The 20,207-nt window shown below is 40.0% G+C and overlaps 1 pseudogene; it reads left to right on the top strand.

Moving 5' to 3' along the window:
* The first annotated feature begins 610 nt into the window (after window positions 1-610).
* LOC133239744 (mitochondrial intermembrane space import and assembly protein 40-like) lies at window positions 611-2,837 on the top strand (annotated as a pseudogene).
* The last annotated feature ends 17,370 nt before the right edge of the window (window positions 2,838-20,207 follow it).

Raw genomic sequence — 20,207 nt, 5'->3', positions numbered from 1 at the left:
GTTTTCCTATTGTAGTTACCTTCATGAAGTGTGAGGCCTCACACCACACTTTTATTTAAGTCCTTTAGTTTCCTTGAAAATGCCACCCACTTAAAGTCTGATTGCTAAATCACCATTAAGATAGTTAGAATCCAAATGTGGTTTATTTTTTGCTGAATCTTTACTTTTTATTACTTCTTGCATTCTATACACAGATAACAGTAGTCCCCCTTTATCCACAGTTTCACTTTCCATGGTTTCAGTTACCAAAAGTCAACCCCAGTCTGAAAATATTAAATGGAACATTTCAGAAGTAAACTAATAATTTTAAGTTGCTCATTGCTCTGAGGGTGTGATGACATCACTCGCCATCCCTTTCTGCCCTTCCCGGACGAGAATCATCGCTTTGTCCAGTGTAATCCATTTCTTAGTCCCTTAGTAGCTGTCTTGGTTATCAGATTGACTGTCAAAGCATCACGGTGCTTGTATTCAAGTAACCCTTCCTTACGTGATAATGGCCCCAAACACACAGAGTAGTGATGCTGGCAATTCTGACATGCCTAAGAGATGTCATAAAGTGCTTCCTTTAAATGAAAAGATGAAAATTCCTGACATAATAAGGAAAGAAAAGATGTATGCTGAGGTTTCTAAGATCTATGGTAAGAGTGTATCTTATATCCGTGAAATTGTGAAGAAGGAAGAATAAATTTGTGCTAGTTTTGCAGTCACACCTCAGGTTGCTAAAATTATGGCCAGTAATCAGTGCACGATAAATGCTTAGTTAAGATAGAAAAGGCATTAAATTTGAACAATAAGGTATTTTCAGAGAGAGATCACATTCACATAAGTTTTATTACAGAATATTGTTGTAATTGATCTATGTTATTAGTTATTGTTAATATCTTACTGTGCTTAATTTATAAATTATACTTTAAGGTGGGTAAGTATGATAGGGAAAAAAATATAGCATATATAGGGTTCTGTGGTTTCAGGCATCCACGGGGGTTCTTGGAACATATCCCCCTTGGAGAAAGGAAAACACTATACTGTGCTTTGATATTTTAAAACTGCTAAATAACAGAAAAGGAGGATTTTGATAATGGGATTTCTGCTTATTTTACAAGTATGTATGCATGCACACTCAATCATGTCTGACTCTGCAATCCCGTGGACTGTAGCCCACCAGGCTTCTCTGTCCATGGACTTCTCCAGGCAAGAATACTGAACTGGGTTGCCATTTCCTCTTCCAGGAGATCTTCCTGACCCCGAGATCTATCAGCTGAGCCACCAGGGAAGCCCTTATAAGTATGAAAGCTACTTTGGGGAACTTCCCTGGTGGATCAGTGACTAAGACTCCACACTCTCGATGCAGGCCCAGGTTCAATTCCTGGTCAGGAAACTGGATCCTACATGCCTCGACTAAGAGTTTACATGCTGCAACTGAAGATCCTGCATACCGCAACTAAAAAAAAACAGAACAAAATCCCAAATGCCATAATGAAGACTGAAGATCCTGTGTGCTGCAACTGAGACCTGGTACAGCAAAATAAATAAATATAAATAACTATTAAAAGAAAAGCTACTTTGTTGCTATATACATTAAAATGTATGGAGCCAAAACAAAACCCAAGACATTGTCTGTTACAGAATTTAAAATGTCAAGATTGACTGTAACTTATTTTTTTGTCCTCAGGAAAAAAATATCAGAGTCTAGTTTATACCCTGAGGACAGAATAAAGTTATTGGGTGACAGATAATTTTTTTAAACACACCAAATCTGTGCTAAAATGTGATCTTTGGGCTATGCCCTGGAGAAGGGAATGGCTACCTACTCCAGTATTCTGGCCTGGAGAACTATACGGTCCATGGGGTCACAAAGAGTCGGACATGACTGAGCGACTTTCACTTTCATACTTTCGTGAGTAAGGGTATCTTTGTAAGATCTCTTGAATAAAGTCCAAGACGAACTGTCTTTATTTCAAAATCTACTTGTGTAGTATATTGTTAGAAGTTTAGGTTTGAATGTATTGATATTGTCATAATCTGTCATACAGTAACCTTTAAGAGAAACTTATATGTTAAAAGTATGGAGAGACCTTCTTCTGCTAGAGAAAGTGTACAATTTAGGAAAGAATTGTAGAGAGAGAAATGACAGCCATGCTCAAGCAGAAAGAATAACGACTTGGTAAGCTTTGGGGCTCCAGAGTCAGTGAGCAGGGCTCAAGTTAAAGCTCTACCAGGGACACGTGAGGCCTCCACCACTGCACAACGGCCTACTGTCGGCAGGAAGCGAAGGATGGAATCATATTTGTGACCAAAGAAGACCATGAAACTCAAAGCAATGTGCAGCTGGTGGCTGATGACCCCAAACATCCACAGGAGGAGCATGGACTGATTCTGCTGAATGGAGACATCAACCGGAACTGCCTGAGAAGATGGCCAGAGGCCGGTGTAGGGAGCTGTTGAAGGCAGCCTTTTCCTGCTTCCACTACCGCAAGGAGGATGTCAGGGTGTTGAACTGTGCAGACCGGTTCTGGGCCATGCAGGAGTGCGTGCAGAGGTATCAGCCCTCTCTCCCCAGTAGGAGGCAGAGGAAGAGGAGAAGCCAGCAGATCACTTACAGGAAGCAGCTGCCTCTGAGGCCAGTGCAGCCAAAAAGGAGCAGGTGGAGCTCATGATGGCCCTGGAGCACTGGGCTCCAGCCTCCTTCAGAGCCCAGACAAACCTTTCAAAGAAAGTGTCTTTCCCTCCGTCTTTCTATGCACTGTAATGTACAAAATTAGTTATTGTGGTGATCGGGGTCTTGGCCCCTTCCCGTATACATTGAAAAACGGGAAGTGGTGGTGGGGGGGGTTGTAGGTGTGTGTGTCTCACATGAACCTATCAGCGAATGTAGCTGCTGCTTTTGAATTCTCTTCTCAGAATGTTCTGAATTTCGCCACTTTGAAATAATGGGCTGAATAATCTTAGCAACCAGAAATAATTATCGGGGCGTGTCTCTTGTGAGTGAGCTTACTTATTTTGATTCTTCGTATTCCTTTTAGTAGATTTTATACCCGCTTGGAAAGTGAAATGGAAGCAAAATGTTTTCTATTAAAAATGCTGGAGTGAGGCCATTCCTTGTAGCAGAGGTGGGCTGATCAGACCCTGAGTATTTGAGGAAGGATTGTGTTTCATCCCTAGTTCCTTCTGGTTCCCAGTTTTGTGTTGAGCCCCAGGTTTTCTGTGGTTGCAAAACAGAGCTTTGGACCCTCTGAGTGAATCCCTTTGTAAATGAAAAGAAAGGCTGGTTTTTGCTGTGCTCATTATTCCAAAAGCTCTGGCTGGGTCCACATTCACACTGGCTGTCTCAGCCTGTGCAGATGCAATTCTCCCAAGAGGTGGGGACCTAATCATTACCAGAGTAGGAGCCTAGAGAGGAAATGGTGTCAGCTAAAGGGAAAACATGATTTAAAAAAAAAAAAAAAAACCTCTACCAGATACTAGCGATTTAAAGTTTCTCTGTATGATGGAGATCATCCATACCTCATAGTGTTGTTGTAAGGATTAAATAAATTACTACATCAGTTCAGTTCAGTCACTCAGTCGTGTCTGATTCTTTGCAACCCCATGGACTGCAGCACGCCAGGCCTCCCTGGTGTTACCAACTCCCAGAGTTTACTCAAACTCATGTCCATTGAGTTGGTGATGCCATCCAACCATCTCATCCTCTGTTGTCCCCTTCTCCTCCTGCCCTCAATCTTTCCCAGCATCAGGTGGCCAAAGGATTGGAGTTTCAGCTTCAACATCAGTCCTTCCAATGAACATTCAGGACTGATTTCCTTTAGGATGGACTGGTTGGATCTCCTTGCTGTCCAGGGGACTCTCAAGAGTCTTCTTCAACACCACAGTTCAAAAGCATCAATTCTTCCACACTCAGCTTTCTTTACAGTCTAACTCTCACATCCATACATGACCACTGGAAAAACCATATCCTTGACTAGACAGACCTTTGTTGGCAAAGTAATGTCTCTGCTTTTTAATATGCTGTCTAGGTTGGTCATAACTTTCCTTCCAAGGAGTAAGCGTCTTTTAATTTCATGGCTGCATGAATCACCATCTACAGTGATTTTGGAGCCCAAGAAAATAAAGTCTGTCATTGTTTCCACTTTTTCACCATCTATTTGCCATGAAGTGATGGGACCGGATGCCGTGATCTTCGTTTCCTGAATGTTGAGCTCTAAGCCAACTTTTTCACTCTCCTCCTTCACTTTCATCAAGAGGCTCTTTAGCTCTTCTTCACTTTCTGCCATAAGGGTGGTGTCCTCTGCATATCTGAGGTTATTGATATTTCTCCCGGCAATCTTGATTCCAGCTTGTGCTTCATCCAGCCCAGTGTTTCTCGTGATGTACTCTGCATAGATGTTAAATAAGCAGGGTGACAATATACAGCCTTGACGTACTCCTTTTCCTGTTTGGAACCAGTCTGTTGTTCCATGTCCAGTTCTAACTGTTGCTTCCTGACCTGCATACAGATTTCTCAGGAGGCAGGTCAGGTGGTCTGGTATTCCCATCTCTTTCAGAATTAATACATGTAATGTGTCTAACATGTAGTAAACAGTCAATCAATCTTGACTTATTATAGTCTGAGAATTTAAGTTACTAAAATTGTTGTCTGTAGAGAAAGAATGAGAGAGGAGCTAAAAACAGGGGCTGGATGGTTTTGTTTGAAGGTTTCTTCTAAATTCTAAATCCATGTGGCCTCGTGTCCATTTTCCTTGTCACACTACCCACGATGTAACTCCCTCACTTGTCTAACCTGTATGCCCTCGCAGTGTTCTCATATCCTAATGTTCCTCTTGGCTTCTCATTCCCTTCTCATTCCAAACTCTCATTGCTCCCTTTCTTCTAAAATCCTCCCACTGTGCCTGTCAGAACAACCAGTCCACAAGGAATAAACTATCTCCTCAACCTCTTAAAAATGTTACAGTCTAGTTTACCAAAATCTGTTCCCCCACCAAGGAGACTGCTTCCTCACTGCTCTTCTGTCCTCTCTAGACATCTCACTCACTCTACCAGGACAATGCTGGGGACAAGAACAATTCTTAATTGATAGTTGTAGGAACTGCTTGGGGACAATGCATGCCAAATGCTTCAGTTCAGTTCAGTTCAGTCGCTCAGTCATGTCCGACTCTTTGCGACCCCATGAATCGCAGCACGCCAGGCCTTCCTGTCCATCACCAACTCCAGGAGTTCACTCAGACTGACGTCCATCGAGTCAGTGATGCCATCCAGCCATCTCATCCTCTGTCGTCCCCTTCTCCTCCTGCCCCCAATCCCTCCCAGCATCAGAGTCTTTTCCAGTGAGTCAACTCTTCGCGTGAGGTGGCCAAAGTACTGGAGTTTCAGCTTTAGCATCATTCCTTCCAAAGAAATCCCAGGGCTGATCTCCTTCAGAATGGACTGGTTGGATCTCCTTGCAGTCCAAGGGACTCTCAAGAGTCTTCTCCAACACCACAGTTCAAAGGCATCAATTCTTCGGCGCTCAGCCTTCTTCACAGTCCAACTCTCATATCCGTACATGACCACAGGAAAAACCATAGCCTTGACTAGATGGACCTATGTTGGCAAAGTAATGTCTCTGCTTTTGAATATGCTATCTAGGTTGGTCATAACTTTCCTTCCAAGGAGTAAGCGTCTTTTAATTTCATGGCTGCAGTCACCATCTGTAGTGATTTTGGAGCCCAGAAAAATAAAGTCAGCCACTGTTTCCACTGTTTCCCCATCTATTTCCCATGAAGTGATGGGACCAGATGCCATGATCTTCGTTTTCTGAATGTTGAGCTTTAAGCCAACTTTTTCACTCTCCACTTTTACTTTCCTCAAGAGGCTTTTTAGTTCCTCTTCACTTTCTGCCATAAGGGTGGTGTCATCTGCATATCTGAGATTATTGATATTTCTCCCGGCAATCTTGATTCCAGCTTGTGTTTCTTCCAGTCCAGCGTTTCTCATGATGTTCTCTGCATATAAGTTAAATAAGCAGGGTGACAATATACAGCCTTGACGTACTCCTTTCCCTATTTGGAACCAGTCTGTTGTTCCATGTCCAGTTCTAACTGTTGCTTCCTGACCTGCATACAGATTTCTCAAGAGGCAGGTCAGGTGGTCTGGTATTCTCATCTTTTTCAGGATTTTCCACAGTTTATTGTGATCCACACAAAGGCTTTGGCATAGTCAATAAAGCCAAATGCTTAGCACAATGCTAAGAATGTATGAAATTCTAAGTAAGTATTTGTTTTTATCCTTGTGTCTGTGTGTGTCATCATCCACAATAACTACAACTATATGAAATCGTATGGTTATTAGCTTATTCCTGGCTAATACCTTCTATTTGTTCTAGTCCTTTGACCCTTCTGTGTTTCCCCAAGCCTATTGCTATCCACTGGTTCCCATTTCCATCTCTAAGATGGAACACCACTTAGATTTTATTCTTTCACGTGAAATTCATTTTCTTGTCAATATTACAAACTCTCTTGCTTTGCTGCCTTTCATTCACATCTATCTGGCAGATTCCCAGGCCCAGGTGATTTTACCTGTCCATCTTGTCTTCAGGTGTATCAAGATTGCTGGGGAAAATCACACTACTGAGTAGATTTATGTCACTGTAAATTCAGCGTCACCAACCTCACCCGCACTAGCAGCATTTTGTCACTCCCTACTGTGCTGTCTTGCTCAACTCTGTATCCCATTCTCCACTGTGCTTATTTCAAACCTTTTCAAATTTTCTTTGAAATATACCCTCTCACTTTCTTTCCCTGCCTCATTTTTAGTAAATAATCTTGCACCTTACTTCACAGTAAAAAGGGAAGAAAAAGGTAAGCTGATATTTAAAAGCTTGTAAACCCAGTATTTCCTTATCTCCTCTGTCTACCTGTATTGTTGATCTTTCTTTCACTGATCTATCAGTAATTCTCTGTCTCTGTTTTTAACCTCTGCGTTGGTACTGCCTCTGTCAACAGTGTAATGTTGCTCCTACTACTCATCTTTAAAAAAAGACTCCCTTGACTCCACCTCTTCTTCCTGCCTGTCTTCTCTTTTCCCCTTCATATCTAAACTTCTTGAAAAAGTTCTGCCGTCCGTCTGTCTCTATCCCTCAAGTTCCACTCACCCCTTATCCCACTGCAGTTTGGTTTTGGACTCCATCACTCTAGTAGAACTGCTTTCACCAGTCATAGGCTCCTTATGTCCAAATTCAATAAAAGTTTGTAGTTTGCATAACCTTTGACTGGTTTTGAAATGACTGACCACTGCCTCCTTCTGGAAGCTTCTGTGTTCTTGGCTTCCATTACCATTTCTCTCAGCTGCCTTTCTGTCATTTGCTGCACTACTTCTTAGATTCTCTTTCTCTGTCCCTTAAATAAGGTCTCTGTGCCAAGTCCTCAACTCCACCCGTTCTCCTTTACAATCTCATCTAATCCTGTAGCCTCAGATCACCTTTATGTAAAGGTGACCCCCAAATTTATAACTGCAGCCAAAGGCTCTCTTGAGCTTCGGACTTATATCTCTAAGTGCTTCTTGGACACCACCTCTTGGATGTATCAATGTCTAAAACGCAACTTGTAATCCTCACTTGTATCATCACAACCTGTTCCTCTTCCAGTGCTCCTTTATCTCAGTTAATGACACCCCCAGCTACCTAGTCACCCTAGCCAGAAACCTAGGAATTATCCTTGACGACTTCTCCCTCACTTTCTACATCAAACCAAAAAAACTGAGTCTTGTGTATTTTACTTCCAAAATATCCTAAATCTGTTGCTTTGCTCATCTGTACTTCTATTATCTTGATCGAGGCACCGTTTTCTTTAACCTGGACTGTTTCAAAAGCCTCCTTCTGAAGCTTCTATTTGGCTTAAGTATTACTCCCTTTCAAATCCCTCTACATTCAGATACAGTACTTTTCAAATCACAAGTTTGATGGTCACTACATGTTTTAATCCTTTAATGATATATTAGGGTTCACCCAGAGCAACAGAACCAGTAGGAGATAATATTAAGAGTTATTGTAAGGAATTGGTTTACATGGGTTGAGACCAGCTGGACAAGTCCAAACTCCATAGGGCAGGCTGTTACAAAGTGCAGGGTGGAATTCTCAGGTATAGCCTGAAGCTACTTACTGTCTATAAGCAGAATTTCTTCTTCAGAGACTTGGTTCTGCTTCTGTGGCCTTCAACTGAACCAAGCCCACTCAGATTGTCTAGGGTAATCTCCCTTACTTAAATCAACTGATTATGAACTTTAATCGCATGTACAAAATACCTTCACAATCTAATCTAGCAACACCTAGGCTATGTTTGAGTGAATAACTGGGGACTATTAGCCTTGCCAAGTTGACACATCAAAAAGACCATCACAAAAGACTTCCTGTGCTGTTCAGATAAACCCCATATTTCTTTAAAATACCTGTTCGTAATACCTGTCCATCCTGGCATTCATCTTTCTGTCCAAGTCTGGTCTTGCTGCCTTCCCCCACTGGAACTCCAGGGTTTAGTAAAGTTGAGATCCTTTCATTTCCAGAATGTGCCTATTCTCTACCTAAAATGCTCCTTCTCTCTGGTTCTGTACTTTATCTAGCTGACTCTCAGCCCATCCATTTAGGAACCTCTCCTCACCTTTAGTCTAAATTAGGACATGTTGTTCAAAGCTCCCTTAATATCCTGTATTTCTTTTATCATAACATTTATCACATTTTATTGCAGTTTCTTGTTTATTGTCTGTCTGCTTTGCTACAGAGTAAAATATCTCATCTCTGTATTCCAAGCATTTAACAGAAGTGCCTAACATATAATAGGTGGTTCCCAAATATTTATTGAATAACTAGAAGAATGAATAAATATGGCTTTAGTACTTTATTAGAAGTCTGGTTAAATTTATGAATATAAGATATCCATACATTAATTAGGAGTGTAAAATGTATTCTTTAATAAAATGTATCTGAATTTAATTTTTCACTATTTTCAGTCATCCAGATACCTTCTGTTAGACTGGGTAAAAGAAGGGTAGTTTCTAAAATTCCTCTTTTTATAAGTACTTATATCCTTATAAGAGGCATGAGCTAGTCATTTGTTCATTTATTCAATATTTATTGAGTACTTTCCAGTCATTGTTACAGGTTCTAAGGATACCGTGGTGAGCAAGACAAATATGTAGCTCACATAAGAAGTGGAGACAAGTAGTAAACCAGGTAACCAATAAGCTAATTTTAGGCAATGATAAAGAAAGTAGTATAAACAGTGTAATATGGCAGTGACTAGGACACGGAGAAGGCAGTGGCACCCCACTCCAGTACTCTTGCCTGAAAATCCCATGGATGGAGGAGCATGGTAGGCTGCAGTCCATGGGGTTGCTAAGAGTCGGACACAACTGAGCGACTTCCCTTTCACTTTTCACTTTCATACATTGGAGAAGGTAATGGCAAAATATCCTAAATCTGTTGCTTTGCTCATCTGTACTTCTATTATCTTGATCGAGGCACCATTTTCTTTAACCTGGACAGTTTCAAAAGCCTCCTTCTGAAGCTTCTATTTGGCTTAAGTATTACTCCCTTTCAAATCCCTCTACATTCAGATATAGTACTTTTCAAATCAGTGTTCTTGCCTGGAGAATCCCAGGGACGGCAGAGCCTGGTGGGCTGCCGTCTATGGGGTCGCACAGAGTCGGACACGACTGAAGTGACTTAGCAGCAGCAGCAGCAGGACACAGAGGTGGGATTGAAGTTGAATGTTAGGGATAGCCTCATTTTATCCATCAATAAAATGAAGGTAGTATAACTGGTAAGAAAATACATTTCCCATTAAAGTGAGTATGTGCATATTATGTATATGTATATTCACTTGTTCAGTTTTAAAAGTAACCTTTCTTTCTATGGATACAGAAACTGAGGCTCAGGGAACTAAGTAAATCAGCTGAGGTTACATACAGCTACTAAGGGCAGAGCTGGAATTCAGCTGTTGGCCCAGTTAATCTGAAACCCATGCTGTCCCCACTGTGTCATACCACCACCCAGAAGGAAGGCCTCATGAGGAAAGGGGCTGCGTGTGTCACTGTCAGGTTCAAGTAATCTAGTCTGATGTTTTTTGAGGATTTTTAAACCTGTATACTATATCAATAATAAAAATACATGATACATAATATAATATAATACATTATATATGATGCTTTCTGTTTTTCAGGGCTCTTTTGTTTTCATTATTATCCTGTGACCACTACCAATTAAGATAAAGAGTCCATGTAGATCATTTGAGAGTTGAGAAAACTAAAGTATGAAATTCAAGTGATTTTGCCATGATTACACAGCTCTTTAATGGTGGATATAGACTAGATTCAGTTCTCTTGATTTTTAGTCTGGTATTGTCTGGTATTTTTTTTCCAGTATGTTTATGAAAAACTTATTTTCTTTTTAAGTACTGAATTTAAGAGGTCAAGTATTGAATTTAAGTCCAAATCAAACGTGAGAATTAATTTTAATTTCTCAGGCAAAGTGCCAAAGGTTTGTTCATTAGTACTGGCAGCTTCACTGTTAAGAAACAGAAAAGAGAATAACAGGGAATAAGATAAAAAATGTTATGTATCTCATTAAATACTTGAGTCTGTCCTTTTTTTCCCTAATTTTTTACAAGTGAAAAAAGGACACCCAACTGCAAAGTCTCTGAGATGCTATTCAAATTCAAGTCCTTCTGAAATACAAGTGTGTGATAACTTATTATCTGCAGCCTATGAGAAAGTCACTTTTGCTTGTGGCATTATTCTTGATGACATATATGTTTTGTTTTATAATTATCAAGGGATTAATAATAAAAATGGGAAAAAACTTCTTATGTTTTTGCCAAAAGAGACTATATTCCCCTCTTTTCCAAAAGTCAGCTGGGCCTTATCAGCTTTGCAAAATGATGAATGAACGCCTTGTTCATTATTATTGCTTAAGTCATTCTTATTTATGCCAGTAATTCAAGGATTATGTTTTGATTGTTCTTGAGAGATGAAAACACTTTCTTGCTGATGAATAAACACTGCCACTTTTAAAATATGTGTATGCAAAATGTCTTTAAAGCCATTATGAAATGTTTTGCAAAAGCATTAGGAAGCTGTTTTTCGAAAGGCACTTTTTTTCCTCTACCTTCTCTTTCATGCTAAACAGTCCAGTTGAAAGGCCTTTCAGAGTTAACTTGTTTAAGCAATACCAGTGTTTTAGCGTAATGAATAACTTCTTATAGAAGACAATCACACACAATTCAACATGCCGGTATTTCTATTTCTGTGCACCACCAATGCAGGGATTCAGTGGTGGACTCTCTTTCTTTGAGAAAGCTGAAGCGATCAAAACCCTGATTAACCTCTGATATTCACGTGGTGCTCTTGATCTTGAGGACTGCCGCAGTAACAAAGCGTTAATGGCAGCCATATGCTTAGGGTATTGTGGGGATGGGTGACCCAGATGTGAACTTGGGGGTGACTGATGCTAGCAGCTATTTGTTTCAGGTTTGGTGTGGAGATTACTGATGAAGAGTTTGAGTTGCTACTTGACAGAATCCCCCTTGATGAAGATGGAAATGTCAGATACCTCCAATTCATGGCCATGTTTGATTTGTGATACTCCTCTTTCACATTTTATAATTCCTTAGTAGTTTTCTATTCTTGACATATTTAACTCAGAGAATGGACCCCCGAAAAGATTAAGATTATTTAAAAATTCTCTTGATGGATTTGTATCTCATTTATTAATATTTTACAAGTGAAAAAGTTTTTCAAAATAGTGATGTTAACAAAAAAAGAATCTTTTAACAGTTCACGGCAATTCCTTTAAAAATATTTAATGCCTCAACATCTGAAAAATGGACACTGAGATGGGATAGTGTGACTCAGATGACTAAGAAAGAGGAATGTAAACTGTGGAGTTGGGAAGAGACGTGTAAGTGCAAAAGTCAAGTCCTGGAGAGGCACTTTCTCAAATTGCACTAAAAAGCCTCCCACCTCCTGCACTGACTGACCTTTTGCCCCCTCTCTTGCCTCCCAAATATTGTCCATTTACAAGACTTCTTACCACTTCCTTCCAGTGGGGTCCAGCTTGGACAGTAAAGTACAAGGCTATTATCAGTGATTATGTTAAAAGCAGAACAAGGATGCTTTCTAAAATATTCCCAGTCTTTAAACTTCCCTGGTGGTCCAGTGGTTAAGACTTCATCTTCCAATGCAGGGGATGAGGTTTAATCCCTGGCCAGGGAGCTAAGATCCCAGATACCTTATAGCCCAAAAATTGAAACATAAAACAGAAGTACTATTGTAACAAATTCAATGAAGACTTTTTAAATGGCCCACATCAAAAAAAAAAAAAAAATTCTTTAGAAAAATAAAATAAAATATGCCCAGTCTAAATTCCCAATCTTGGAACCCAAGGTTTTACTGTTTTCTAAAATCTTTTATTTCACAGAGTAGTTGAAGGCTGAAGTATTAAAAGTCCTGATTAGTATTGACCATTATTTCTCAAAGGGATATTGCAGTCCTGGGCATCTGCCATTTTTGGCTGAGGTCATTGAAAGGTGGTCTCCTTCTTCCTAAAGATAATTCTTTTCTCTAAGGCATTTTCAGGAAATAACTATCTTCACCCCATACATCTCCTACACGGTCCTCCAAAATCACAAAACCGTACTCTTTAACCATGAAATTCATTCATCATTTCCTGTTAGCTCTTGATAGCAGAGTAGATTTGATTTGACTTGAAGGGCATAACGAGACACATCCCTCCAAAATTATTTTCCATCATACCTATCATAGGGCCTTAAATTTTCACCTTTAAGGGATAGAGTCAGAAGGTACTGATCTGCAGAAGAAGCTGTTAAGATACTAATATCTCTGAGATAGGTGACACTTTGTCAGTTTTTAAAGTTTAGCATTTCCCAAAGCATATCAGGGGAACACTAGTTTCATAGGATGGTCAAAGCTCTCACCCTTAGAAAGGTTCTCATGGCCAAATAAGCTTGAGAAACTTATTAAATGAAGTTTCTAATTAAAGTTAAATGAATTCGTTTTCTGAAATAAAATGAAGGTTTCATATAACTCTTAATATTGCTGCTGCTACTGCTGCTAAGTTGCTTCAGTCGTATCCAACTCTGCGACCCCATAGACGGCAGCCCACCAGGCTCCCCCGTCCCTGGGATTCTCCAGGCAAGAACACTGGAGTGGGTTGCCATTTCATTCTCCAATGCATGAAAGTGAAAAGTGCTCAGTCATGTCTGACTGTTCGTGACCCCATGGACTGCAGCCCACCAGGCTCCTCCGTCCATGGGATTTTCCAGGCAAGAGTACTGGAGTGGGGTGCCATTGCCTTCTCCGTAATATTGCTAGTGAGTGTCATGAATCTCCAAGAGAGGAAAAAACAGATCCTAAGACAAGTCGTTTATGTCAGTGATGAGCCCCAGAAATACTAGTAAGGTATCAGGGAAGTGAGACAGGGAAGGGAAGGAAGCCCATATAGGATTCATTAATGAGCAAGTTATTGGTGTGGGTGTCTGGGGCTTTGTCCTGCCAAGGACCTCTGGGACACTATACAGAACTGCCTCAGAGCTGTGCCAGCTTAGGACTAGCAAACTGGAGTAGATCTCCATCAACTACCATGTGCCATTGCTTGAGGCACATAAATACCCTGGCAAATAAATACTTTTGGCAGCATAAATACCCTGGCTCCCCCCAGATTCTGGCAGACCTTGTTGCCTGTCAGAGAATATCCTAGGCTGAGTCCTAGGTGCTTTTTAGTAAAAAACCCTCAGTGTCAAAGGGCACAGGGCTGGGAGGAGATATGGGTTGGCCTTATCTAAAGGCAGCATCTGCTACAATGTGATTTTAGTATACAGCATTTCCCAAACAAACTTGACTTTCTTTCATGGAGCATCTTAGAGGCTAGTTTTTCACATAACATGATTTGGGAGAGCTACCTTAGTTAGATAAGTTAATCTGCTAAGTAGTCTTTACCTTAGAAAGTTAAGATCAGGTGCCTGAGAAAATGAAGTGAAGAAGGCAGAGCATTTTAAAAAGTTCGGAGCCTATAGAGAAAGACTCAAGCAGGGTGCTCCAGGCCGGGGGATGGGGGATGGGGTTCCTGAACATGCAGAGGTGAAAGGAATGGTGGGAGGTGGCGAAGGAGTGAAGTAGAAGGGTAATAAAGATATAGCTGATGCCAACCTGACCTATTCCCTTCACTTTTAAGTGGATCAGTCAGTTCCATCACTCAGTTGTGTCTGACTCTTTGCAACCCCATGAACTGCAGCACACCAGGCTTCCCTGTCCATCACCAACTCCTGGAGCTTGCTCAAACTCATGTCTGTCAAATTGGTGATGCCATCCAACCATCTCATTCTCTGTCGTCTGCTTCTCCTCCTTTCCCACCATCAGGGTCTTCCCACCAATCCTTCCCACCATCAGAGTCTTTTCAAATGAGTCAGTTCTTTGCATTGGGTGGCCAAAGTATTGGAATTTCAGCTTCAGCATCAGTCCTTCAAATGAGTACTCAGGATTTATCTCCTTTAGGATGGACTGGTTGGATCTTCTTGCTGTCCATGGGACTCTTAAGAGTCTTCTCCAACACCACAGTTAAGAAGCATTAATGCTTCAGCACTCAGCTTTCTTTTATAGTAGTCCAGCTCTCACATCCATATATGACTACTGGAAAAACCATAGCTTTGACTAGATGAGCCTTTGTTGGCAAAGTAATGTCTCTACTTTTTAATATGCTATCTAGGTTGGTTATAGCTTTTCTTCCAAGGAGTAAGTGTCTTTTAATTTCATGGCAGCAGTCACCATCTGCAGTGATTTTGGAGCCCAGGAAAATAAAGTCTCTCACTCTTTCCATTGTTTCCCAATCTATTTGCCATGAAGTGATGGGACCGGATGCCATGATCTTTGTTTTTTGAATGTTGAATTTGAAGCCAGCTTTTTCACTCTCCTCTTTCACTTTCACCAAGAGGCTCTTTAGTTCCTCTTCACTTTCTGCCATAAGTGTGGTATCATCTGCATATCTGAGGTTATTGATATTTCTCCCAACAGTCTTGATTCCAGCTTATGCTTTATCCAGCCTGGCATTTCGCATGATGTACTCTGCATATAAGTTAAATAAGTAGGATGACAATATACAGCCTTGATAGACTCTTTTCCCAGTTTTGAACCAGTTCATTGTTCCATGTCTGGTTCTAACTGTTGCTTCTTGACCTGTGTACAGATTTCTCAGGAGGCAGGTCAGGTGGTCTGATATTCCCATCTCTTGAAGAATTTTCCACAGTTTGTTGTGATCTACACAGTCAAAGGCTTTGGCGTAATCAACAAAGCAGAAATATATGTTTTTCTGAAATTCTATTGCTTTTTCTATGATCCAGTGGATGTTGGCAATTTGATCTCTGGTTCCTCTGCCTTTTCTAAATCCAGCTTGAACATCTGGAAGTTCATAGTTCATGTACTGTTGAAGCACTGGCTTGGAGAATTTTGAGCATTACTTTGTTAGCGTGTGAGATGAGTGCAATTGTGTGGTAGTTTGAACATTCTTTGGCATTGCCTTTCTTTGAGATTGGGATGAAAACTGACCTTTTCCAGTCCTTTGGCCACTGCTGAGTTTCCCGAATTTGCTGGCATATTGAGTGCAGCACTTTCACAGCATCATGTTTTAGGATTTGAAATAGCTCCACTGGAATTCCAACTGTAATTGGATTTCCATTACCTCCACTAGCTTTGTTTGTAGTGATGCTTCCTAAGGCCTTCTTGACTTCGAATTCCAGGATGTCTGGCTCTAGGTGAGTGATCACACCATCATGATGATCTGGGACATGAAGATCTTTTTTGTACAGTTCTTCTGTGTATTCTTGCCACCTCTTCTTAATATTCTACTTCTGTTAGGTCCATGCCATTTCTGTCCTTTATTGTGCCCATCTTTGCATGAAAAGTTCCCTTGGTATCTCTAATTTTCTTGAAGAGATCTCTAGTCTTTCCCGTTCTGTTGTTTTCCTCTGTTTCTTTGCATTAATCACTGAGGAAGGCTTCTTATTTCTCCTTGCTGTTCTTGGGAACTCTGCATTCAAATGGGTGTATCTTTCCTTTTCTCCTTTGCCTTCTCTTCTTTTCTCAGCTATTTTTAAGTCCTCCTCAGACAACCATTTTGCCTTTTTGCATTTCTTTTTCTTGGGGATTGTCTTGATCACTGCCTCCTGTACAATGTCATGAACCTCTGTCCATAGTTCTTCAGGCACTATCAGATCTAATCCCTTGAATCTATTTGTCACTTCCACTGTATAATCATAAAGGGGTTTGATATAGGTCACACCTGAATGGCCTAGTGTTTTTTCCTACCTCTTCAATTTAAGTCTGAATTTTACAATAAGGAGTTCATGATCTGAGCCACAGTCAGCTCCCAGTCTTGTTTTTGCTGACTGTATAGAGCTTCTCCATCTTCGGCTGTGAAGAATATAATCAATCTGATTTCGGTGTTGACCATCTGGTGATGTCCATGTGTAGAGTCATCTCCTGTGTTGTTGGAAGACAGTGTTTGCTATGACCAGTGCGTTCTCTTGGCAAAACTCTGTTAGCCTTTGCTTTGCTTCATTTTGTACTCCAAGGCCAAATTTGCCCGTTACTCTAGGTATCTCTTGACTTTCTGCTTTTGCATTCCAGTCCCCTATGATGAAAAGGACATCTTTTTTGGGTATTAGTTCTAGAAGTTCTTGTAGGTCTTCATAGAACCGTTCAACTTCTGTTTCTTCAGCACGACTAGTTGGGGCTTAGACTTGGATTACTGTGATATTGAATGGTTTGCCTTGGAAACGAACAGAGTGGATATGTAAGTGTTAATGACAGGAGACAGCCATCTTAACTCTTTATATTCTTTTTTTTATTGGAGGATAATTGCTTTTCAGTGTTGTGTGTTGGTTCCAACTATACAACATTGCAAATTGGTCATAACTATAACTATAACTATATATATATATATATATATATATATCTCCTCTCTCTTGAGCCTCTCCCCCACCCCCAGTTCTTTATGTTCTTACATATACCAAGTAGCAGACTGTAGCTTCATTATTGATAGCAACAAATGTTTCTACTAATCTGGTATTTGGCATTCCTTATCTCAATATTATTCCCATCTCACATGTGAGAAAACAGATGTGTAGAAAGATTAACTAATTTTCCCAGATTATTAACTAGTGTTTATAACATGCCCCACATCATGCAAAGAGCTGTGCATGCATTATTTCATTTAATGGTACAAACCTTTTTCTAAATTCTGCTTAAATTCACTGATTGCTTGCCAAATGTCCACCTCATCTGCCAGACAGGATGATCATATTTATTTATTAATGTTGTTGGATAAGGGTCCCTGAACTAGCTTTCAGGAGATTTGGGTAACAGGAACCTTCATTTAATAACTCTGTGACATTGGTCAAGTCTTTAATGTCCCCTTGCTGTGGTTTTCTCATCTGTAAAATGAAAAGTTTACGTCAGAAGGTCTCCAAAGTCCTTTCTAGATCTAAAGTTTCTCCTGAAGCAGTTTAATTATTTTTTTCTTCTTAATCATATTTATTCAAAAATTCCTTATATATAAAATATACAAACATAGATTTCATTTTTTAAAAAAGACTTTATAGATAATCTTCATGTGTTCCCATGTAGTGGTCTGGGGTACTTGTTCTAAAATTTTTTTCCTCTTAATGTAAACACCCCCAAAACTGCATTTAAATTTGAAAGAAGACAAGGATGAAGCAGTTTATATTCTTATAAATATTAATGGAGATTTGAAGGGGTTATTTAATATACTGAAATGACATTCTAGTAGAAATGTGTTTTCCTGGCTAATACAAAGAACTAATAAAACATAACATTGAAATATAAATATTTTAAAATCACCAAAATAAAATCAATACCATAAACATGTGTTGAATATTTTCTGTGTTTTCAGTCAGTCAGGCACTCCTGAATGGGAAAACAAATATTTCTTTCAAAAAATTGTTTCCTTACTAATTTTGTCATAAAGTTGGCATGCAATTGAGAACTTAATGTTTTCATATGTGGAGGAAAGGAACAGAGCTGTCAATAATTTAGGAGAATGAAGAACTGTAGAAAACAGTATATAGAACAACCAAGAGTATTAGAAATATAAAAATCCATGTCACTTTAGATTATTCTTTTTAACTTCTTTGTATGCCCTACCTTTAGTGCCCCAGTTTTTAAGGGCATACAGAGATACTCAAACTTCTTAAAGAACCCAATTAAAATTAATATGTTTCAGTCAAAACAGACTGGGAAAAAATGTGGCCAAAAATGACCAAGTCTGTTAAAAACCAACAGTAGACTTTATGACGTGCTCATACCAGTGTAGTGGCCAAGGAACCAATGGAGTTGTTTCTCTGGGTTTGTACTTAACTCATTTGTTTTACAGGCAGCTGTCCCACTAAGATACCATCTGCAAGGGCAGGATTCTCCTTCCAAAGTGTGTATGTGTGTGTGTATATATACATATATGTATATATATGGAATTGCTGCTGCTACTGCTGCTAAGTCGCTTCAGTCGTGTCCGACTCTGTGCAACCCCATAGATGGCAGCCCACCAGGCTCCCCCCCGTCCCTGGGATTCTCCAGGCAAGAACACTGGAGTGGGTTGCCATTTCCTTCTCCAATGCATGAAAGTGAAAAGTGAAAGTGAAGTCGCTCAGTTGTGTCCGACTCTTAGCAACCCCATGGACTGCAGCCTATCAGGCCGCTCCATCCATGGGATTTTCCAGGCAAGAGTACTGGAGTGGGGTGCCACTGCCTTCTCTGATATATGGAATTAGGGACCAGCCTAAGAGCCCTGTGGAAGATAGGGCTGTTCAGACTTTACCAAAGCCTCCACTGATTCTGGGAGACTTTGCAATTGCCATGTTGTCAGTCATCCAAACCTTGGCTGTTTGTAAGACAAATTGCTTCCTTTTGGATTAAGAAGAACCCTGTGTTAGCTTTCTGGAGCTTCCCTAACAAAGTACCACAAACTGGGTGGCTTTAAATAATAGAAATTTATTCTCTCATCATTCTGAAGGCTAGATTTCTGAAATCAAGGTTTCACAGGGCCCTGCTCTCTCTGAGACTCTAGATAGAATCCAGCTTTGCCTCTTTCTAGTTTCTGGTGGTGACTGGCACTCCTTGACATTCCTCGTCTTGCAACTGCATTATTCTAGTCTCTGCCTCTGTCATGTGATGCTTTCCCTGCCTTTTCCTCTGTCTCTTAATTTTTCTTCTTATAAGCCAGTCATATTCTATTAAGGGCCAGCCCTATTCCTGCATGACCTCACTGTAACTAATTATATCTCCAACTACTTTGTTTCCAAATAAAGCTCCATTCTGAGGTACTAATGGTAAGGACTTCAGCATATCGTTTTGGTGACGATTCAGCACATGACAAATCCTGTTATAGACCTAATATGCTTGGTGTCTTACAGATTTTGCTGGGGAAGGCTCAAATAAGGCTCAATTCCCATGTGTTCTGTTAGATGGCAACAACTGTAGCTATCATTTACTGCCTACTACTTGTCAGGCACTAAATATTAATTCATTTTAGACTTCCCTGGTGGTCCAGTGCAGGGGGCACTGGTTCGATCCCTCACCAGAGAACTAAGATCCCACATGCCTTGCGGCCAAAAAAAGAAAATTAACTCATTTCATTCTTATAATAACCGTATTAAGTATTTTACATATAAGAAGCCTGGGGCATAGGAAGCCCGTTGCCCGTTGTTAGCCAGTTGGCAGTGGTGGAGCCAGTGTACAAACCCAGCCTGACTGATTTCTAATACTACCCTGCCTCTGTGGACAATAAGTAGGAGTAATTATATTTGCACTAACCAGTGAGGCTATAGGTAGCTGTCGAGTACATAAAATAAAAGATTTGAGATTGCAAAGAAATAATGTTTTCTGGCCACTCGTTATCATGACTTCTTAGATCCAAACTGAAATTTTCTTTAACTGTAAAATATCAGATTTCTAAGACTTAGCATTAAAAAAGAATGTTAAAATATCTCATTAGTGACTTTTATATTAATTGTATGTTGAAATGATAATTATTTGGATACATTGAGTTACATAAACTAATTTTACCTGGGAAGCCCAGGTAAAATAAATTAATTATACTTTAAAAAAAAACTTTAAAATGTACAGTTAGAAATGTTTAAGTTGCTGTTTGTAAAATT

The sequence above is a fragment of the Bos javanicus genome, chromosome 27, assembly GCF_032452875.1.
Source record: "Bos javanicus breed banteng chromosome 27, ARS-OSU_banteng_1.0, whole genome shotgun sequence".
Classification (NCBI taxonomy): domain Eukaryota; kingdom Metazoa; phylum Chordata; class Mammalia; order Artiodactyla; family Bovidae; genus Bos; species Bos javanicus.
Note: the sequence above shows the minus strand (reverse complement) of the source record. Positions and strands in the feature narration are given on the sequence as shown.